The 7643-nt window shown below is 37.2% G+C and overlaps 1 long non-coding RNA gene across 1 annotated transcript; it reads left to right on the top strand.

The window, feature by feature from the left end:
* The first annotated feature begins 2104 nt into the window (after nucleotides 1-2104).
* Nucleotides 2105-7387, top strand: LOC143657540 (uncharacterized). The gene is made up of 3 exons (XR_013162889.1): nucleotides 2105-2600; nucleotides 3409-3528; nucleotides 6327-7387. It is a non-coding gene; the product is annotated as an uncharacterized LOC143657540 (long non-coding RNA).
* The last annotated feature ends 256 nt before the right edge of the window (nucleotides 7388-7643 follow it).

Below are 7643 nucleotides of genomic sequence, written 5' to 3'. Positions count from 1 at the left end.
CATATCAACACAATTAACAGTGACTCTTTAATATCACATAAAATCCTTCTATGTTATTTCCCTCACATTGCTTCAAAGTCCACAAATTTCATTTGGTTGATATGTCTTTTTTCTAAAGAGCAATTAAAAATTTACTTCATTATATTATTTAGTGCAAAATCATAACTATTTTTCATGTGGCAATTATTTTGTAATGTATGTTCCAAGAATTATTTTGCTAGAAATATCTTACCTACCTGGCGTCCACAGTGAGTTTTGTTTGTTTCTTCTTCTTTTCTTTATTAGAGAAGTTGTGGGTTTTTAGAACAATCACGCATAAAATACAGGATTCCCATATACCACTCTATTACTAACACCTTGCTTTGGTGTAGTACCTTTATTACAGTTGATGTTGGCACATTTTTATAATTGTATTATTAACCATAGTCCATGGTTTAACTTAGGGTTCACTGTTTGTTGAGTGTAGCTCCATGTTTGCTTGTTTTTTAAATTTTTATTGTTAGCATGTATACAATCTAACATTTCCCCTTTTAGTCACATTCAGATATTTATTTCAGTACTGTTAATTACATTCACAGTGTTGTGCTACTGTCACCACTGTTCATTGCCAAAATGAACTTTCCAGGTAGAAACGCTGTTGTTTGAAAGCCTTAACTTCATATTCCCTATTCCCATCCTGTCCCCTGGTGGTTTAGTTTGCTAATGCTTCCAGAATGCTGTATACCAGAATGGGTTGGCTTTTATAAAGGGTTCCCTTTATTTATTAAGTTTCAAGTTTATATTCTAAGGCCATAAAAATGCCCAAAGTAAGAGATCCAGATAATGATACCTTGACTCAAAAAAGGCCGATGTCCAGAACACCTCTGTCCACTGGGAAGGCATGTGGCTGGTGTCAGCTGGTCCTTGGGCTTCTGGTTTCAAACACCTTCCCAAGGGTTGTTTTCCTTCTGCATCTCCAAAGTCTCTGTCTATGTCAGCTCTGAAGCTTTTTCCAAAATTGTCCCCTTTTAAAGGATTTCAGTAAGCGAATTAAGATACCTCTTGAATGGGCTGAGACACAGCCCTATGGAAACCACCTAATCAGAAATTCCCATCCACAATTGTGTGGGTCACATCTCCATGGAAACAACTTAATCAAAAAGATCCCACCCAATAGGTCTGACCTCACAAGATTGGATTAGGATAAAGAGCATGGCTTTTCTGGGGTACGTAACAGCCTCAGACCAGCATACCTGGTAACCTGTGTTCTAGATTTTGACTCCATGAGTTTGCTTAGTCTAATTATTTCAATCAGTGAGATCATAAAATAGTTTTGTGTCTGGCTTATTTCACTCAACATGGTGTCTTCAAGGTTCATGCATGTTCCGTGTGTCGGGACTTCATTCCTTTTTATGGCTGGATAATATTTGTTGGTATGTTATGTATGTATGTGCCACATTTTGCTTATCCATTTATCGGTTGAGGGACACTTGGGTTGCCTCCATCTTTTGGCAATTGTAAATAATGACCCTATGAACATCAGTGTGCAGATCTTTGTTAGAGTCCCTGCTTTCAGTTGTTTGGGGTATGTACTTAATGGTGTGATTGCTGAGTCATATGGTAGTTCTATACTTAGCTTTCTGAGGAACTGCCAAACTGTCTTCTACAGGGGCTGCACTATTGTAGTTTCCTACCAGCAATGAATGAATATTTCTATTTCTCCACATCTTTTCTAATACCTGTTATTTTTTTTTTAGTAGTAGCCATTCTGATGGGTGTGAGATGGTGATGTCTTTTTAAGCTTTACATTTCTTTTAATATATGGTGCCCTCCTCCCACCTCCACACATATATGTAGACATTTTCCCCCCATCATTCATTTTTTTTTAAGTAACTGAATCATTTGTCCTATAAACTGTCCCATATTTTGAACTTTGCTGACTCTATCTGTAGGGTGTCATTTAGTGTGATTTTTTGTTCTCTATTTCATGTAAACTAGTAATTAGATCTAGAGCTTATTTGTATTCAGATTGAAGATTTTTTTTTCTTTTTCTTTTTTTTGCTAAGGCAAAAAAGGTGGTGCTCTGTTCTTCCTATTGTATCACATGAGGAGGCCATAGAAGACAGATTGCCTAACTTATAGTGTTAAGATCCATCAGTGGGGTTGGGTTTTGTCAGCCTGATCCCTCCAATATAAATTTCTCCATCAACCTTTCACCTAATTTCTTTAGCAGCTGTTGATCATTGCCTAGATCTGTTGTTTCATTAAGGATTACTTTTCCATTTCTGTCATTTTTCTTACATCTATTACCTGTGACTCCCCTATACAGAACACGTCTTTGCCTTCGATTGCCCTGTACAGGAAAGGTGGGATCAATGCTTGATTCCCTTTGTCAGCTAGCAGCCTCTGAAGATGACCAGTGAGATTTTTAAAGCCATTATGAACTCATGGCTTTTTAACATATTTGATTGTTTGCACCCATTGCAGTCCACTTCTGATGTTCAGTTGTCTCATGTTGTCCCTGCTATGGCAGTGGCTCACACTAATAGTCCTGGGGCTTGATGAGATTTGGGACCCTCAAGATGCTCAGAAAGTTCTCTACTAAACAGGCAGAAAAGGAGGCAAGTGTGATGTCAGGAAGCCACATGGAGAAGATGTTTCAAGGAGGACAGGTTGACCAGCTGTGTCATGCTGCTGATGTGACAGGGAAGTTGAGTTCTAACAAGTGACTATTGATTTAGCAACTGAAAGATCATAGGCAATCTCAAACAGATAGAATGGAATGGTAGGGGTGAAAATATTGGAGTGGGTTTAAGAACAATTGAGGGGAAAAAAATTATAATGAGTGAGTATAGATTATGGTTTCAAAGAATTTTGCTATGAAGGGGTGGAGAAAAATGGATGGTAGCTGGAGAGGGAAGTGAGGTCAAGAGAATACGTTTTTTTCTTTTTTTTCCCCTTAGTTGATTTTTTTGTTTTAAAATTTTTTATTGTGAAATAATCTTACATTAACAGAAGAGTTGCAAAGATAGTACAGAGTTCCCATGTGCCCTTCACTGGCTTCCCTGAATGTTAACATTTTACGTAACCATGGTACATTTATCACACCTAAGAAATTATCTTTGGTACCATACTATAAACTAAACTTCAGTTAGTTTTTTAAGATGAGAGAAATAACAGCCTGATGTTATTAACTATAAACTATAAAAAAGTCATTCAGTGGGACTGTAGGTTGGGGAGGTAACAACTTTTTCTAGAGGGTAATGAACTGGTGAGCTGTCATTTGTTGAGCATTTGCTATGTGCAGTCACTGTGCTAGAGAAAGTGAAGAATAGAAAGTATCAGATAGAGGGTATCTGGAGAAACAAGTTGGTACTGGGGGAAACTATATTTTTATGAGGTTAATGAATCATAAAAGCTATCTTCTAGAAAGAAGTACATTACTGAGAACATTTCAACAAAATTGAAAGTGGAAATGCTTGGGGAAGAAAAATACCTTTTTGTAACTATCTCGGGATGAAAGAGAAGCTGTAGAAGACAGATGAATGGGTGAGCCATTATGGGTGGAGGGATTGATGGGGGTCATGGGAGAATTTGAATCCACTCCGGAAACAGTAGGAGGGAGAATTGTTATTACTGGACACATAGCTACATACTTGCATGTGTATACATACTTGTATACAAGTGGGTATGTGAATACAAGTGTATGCGGGCATACAGTGGTTGTCAAAATAGTATCCTATGCCATGTGCTCTGAATGATATTTTTTTCCCTTGTGAATGAAAAACAGCAATTTCCTTCATTCCTGGGTTTTACATTTGATCATACACTGATAATTTAACCTGACAGCTGTCATTTCATTTTATTTTAAATGAAACAAACAAAAAAAAGAGTCCCTCAAAGAAGTATATTGTTCTCATCTTGGAAAAATGGTTGTTGAGATGTCTTGTCTTTAATATTACTCTTTCCTAATATGTACTTAAGCAATATGTGTGGCGATGACATCTAAAGATACCTTCTAAGCTTTCATCACATCACAGCATGCATTTCAAACTGTCTCAGGAACCCAAACATTCTGAATTCTTAAAAACCCTAACCTAGTCTCATCTACCTTGTCCATGTCCTGTTTTGCTGTATTTGAGCATAACAAAAGTTTGTCTGTTCCTTTGTTGTTTTTTAATTACCTGATAAAAATGATTGACAAAAGTTAAATAATATAAAAAATGTACATTTAAATGTGAAGTCCTCTTGCACTCCTCTGAATTAAAAGTTTGCTGAGTATCCTTTTAGATATTTTACAGTGTATCAAACTTATATTCATATAGCTATGTGTGCTGTGGCTCATTTTTTGGACACTAAATTATGGATATATACTATAATGTATTTAAACATAGCCTATGATGGACACTTAAGTTGTTCCCAGGTTTTGACTATTACAAACAATATTGCAATGAACAAACTTTTACATATAATTTTTGTGCACATATATATTCCTATAAAATTATTAGAAGTGTCATTTCTAGATCAAAGACAATATGCCCTTCAAAAGTTTATTGATATTGTCAAATTACCCTATAAAATGCCTGTTCTAGTTTATAAGCTGCTGGAATGCAATATACCAGAAACGGAATGGCTTTTAAAAAGGGGAATTTATTAAGTTGCAAATTTTCAGTTCTAAGGCCATGAAAATGTCCAAATTAAGGCAAGGTTGTAAGAGTTTCCAAATGAAGGCCTCCAGGGAAAATTACCTTGGTTTAAGAAGGCCGATGATGTTCAAGGTTTCCTCTCAATTGGAAAGGCACATGGCGATGTCTGCTAGCTTTTTTCTCCAGACTTCTCCAATGGCTTCCCCAAGGGCATTTCTATTCTGGTGGCTCTAGAAATGGCTCCCTCTTAAAGGGCTCCAGTAAGCAACCCCACCTTGAATGGGTGGAGATGCATCTCCATTGAATCCACAATTGGGTGGGTCACATCTCCGTGGAAACAATAAAAAAGATCCCACCCAGCAGTACTGAATAAGGATTAGAGGACATACATGGCTTTTCTAGGGTACACAACAGATTAAAACTGGCACAATGCCTAATCAATTTATATTCTTAACAGGGTGTGAAAGTAACCACTTCCCCACCTTTTTCTCAACTCTAGATATTCTCAGTCCTTAAACTCTTTTTTTCCTAGTCAGTTGAGTGAATATTGATTTTTTTTTAAAATATTGACAATTTCCTGAGTGTTCCCTTTTTTTCCTAAGTTTTTTTTTTAGCCATTTCTGTTTCTTCTTTTGAGAATGGTGTGTTCAATCCATCTTGAGGCCTTACTGAAATGTAGCTCTTTATAAGATTGAATGAATGAGAATTCTTTATTAAATATATATTGCAAAGATTTTCTCCTAGTCTACTACTTGTCCCTGAATTTTGTTTGTTCTAACTTTTACCAAAGTTTAAAATTTTTATATGATCAAATATATTCATCTTTTCCCTTGGCTTCTTTTATGGACATATTTTTTTCTGATACTTTTACAGCTCTTTAATCCTTTAGACATTTATTTTTATGCCTGATGGGGGAAGCAGGGATAGGGATCTGGCTTTTTCCAGATGGCTCTCCAGCTGCCCAAGACAATTTATCAAATAGTCCGTACTTTCTCCAGTGATATGAAATGACTCCTTACCACACACTGAATTTTCATCTACAAATGGCTTTTGTCCTGGGCTCTCTCCTCTGCTCTGTGGGCCCACTTAGTGTTACTGTTCCGATAACACACTGTTTTAATTACTCTAGCTTTTAGTATATTCCATATTTTCTTAACCACTTTTACTTTCATCTCTAAGTTTTTTAAGTATTGTGCATAACAGTAACACTTCACTTTCTCACATAAAATTCTAAAAGGAAAGTGATGGGAAACAGTAACTCTGTAGTTAACCTGAATCCAATGGTGATCTGGATTTTAGTTGGAGCTCTGCTATCAACTGAACACTGCAGCAGTACTTGGCACTTAAAGAATACTTTGCTTTATGTCACTAGATTTCCCTACAAAATTTCAGTGAGGTAGGCAGACTGAGTAATGCCATACTCATTTTACCAATAAGGGGAACGAGACAGTGGTCAGATGGCTCACCCAAGGTCACCCAGCCGAACAGTGGCAAAGCCAGGCCTAGAGAACTTTGTTTCCTCCCGCTCCACTTAGAGGGCCTTCTTCTCTGCACACCAGTTCTCAGCCTTGGGCTCACTCCAAAGTTTTCCCCATCACTAAAGAAGTGAGTTCTTTTCCATTTCTTTCTAGAAATTAAACCAGAATATATTATCCCCAGAGCATTCCAGTTAGGTTAGATTATTTTGCTTTATCCCACCAGGCTTTCCTATTCTTGAAGACTTTAGGAGCCTAAGGAGAAAAAAACAAAAAATGAGACAAAGCTTGGTTGGCCATGTGGTATGGTGGAAAAAACATAGCACCAGGCATCAAGAAACCTGAATTGTCTCCATTCTACCATTTACTTCCTTCAGGACTCATCCACCTCTCTGTAACCTGCTTTGTTCATCCGCCAAGTGGGTAGGAATATGTAACTTTAAAGTCCCTTTCAGCTTTACCGTTGGAGAATTTCATGATGGAAAAATGGGCCTGAGAGACCAAAGGAGTTGGGATTGATCATTCTGGTGAGAGATGACTGAAGTATCTAAACTGTCTTCAAATACTTGATCAATTGTTGCAATGACTGTTTGCATCTCCAGTGTTGACAGAATCAGAAAAATTGCCTTGGACTGAAGCAAGGGGAAAGTCTGGTTTGACACAGAGGACTTCTGGACTATACCGATGATTAATTTTGCAGTTGAGGCCCAAGAGAAATGGTGAAATCACCATTAATAAGAAATAAAACTGACAACATTTGCCTATTGGGACTTAAGGTGGACCTGACAAGACAGGGGCTGAATTGATGGTTCCCTGACTTCACAAAAAGGAAGAGTTTTATACAGTTATGTACTTAGGCATTTTATGGGACCAGAAACTTCGGCAAGCTTGTGGTTGTCTTGTCTTTGGAGATGATTTTTTTGTTTTATTGGTTGAAGAATCAAGATAAGACTAAAGGTTCACAAACACAGGTCTGTTACAGGAAGCATTTTGATGCACACTATGATAAGTGAAATAATTTCTTATCAGCATTAAACCTTTATATTTGGAGGCAGCAGAAAAATCCAAAGGCATATCGATCTTAATGACCAGTGAGCAACGAATTTAAGTACAGAAGTCTGAGTTTTACTGCATTAGTAATAGGGTGAAAAACCTTTCTTCTTCCACCAGTCAACCCACATGGCATCCACATTTTTAAATTAATTCAGAATGAATTAATTCCTTTACCCCATTTCTAAGACACCATACTCACAGTTGACCTCCAGAATGGTTCACCACTGATGCTTAGCTGAGAGCTTTGCTATAATTGCCAACATCACCATTAAAAATTGTTTGTTCTGCCCATCAGATCCAAGACAAATATTTCCTTTTGTGCTAGACTGTGTGCCACACCCACAGGGCCTCCCATACCAGCTGCTTCTGCTTCTCAACAACTCCCTTACCCCAAAAAAATTAAAGACAAATTTTACCAGGTTTTTTAAGGAAGGTATCAGCACTTGCATTTTAGTGACTTCGTTAGTACAGTTGAATTGATCATCTACAA

The sequence above is a fragment of the Tamandua tetradactyla genome, chromosome 15, assembly GCF_023851605.1.
Source record: "Tamandua tetradactyla isolate mTamTet1 chromosome 15, mTamTet1.pri, whole genome shotgun sequence".
In the NCBI taxonomy this organism is placed as follows: domain Eukaryota; kingdom Metazoa; phylum Chordata; class Mammalia; order Pilosa; family Myrmecophagidae; genus Tamandua; species Tamandua tetradactyla.
The sequence above is the reverse complement of the archived record's forward strand: the minus strand, read 5'-3'. Positions and strand labels throughout refer to the sequence as shown.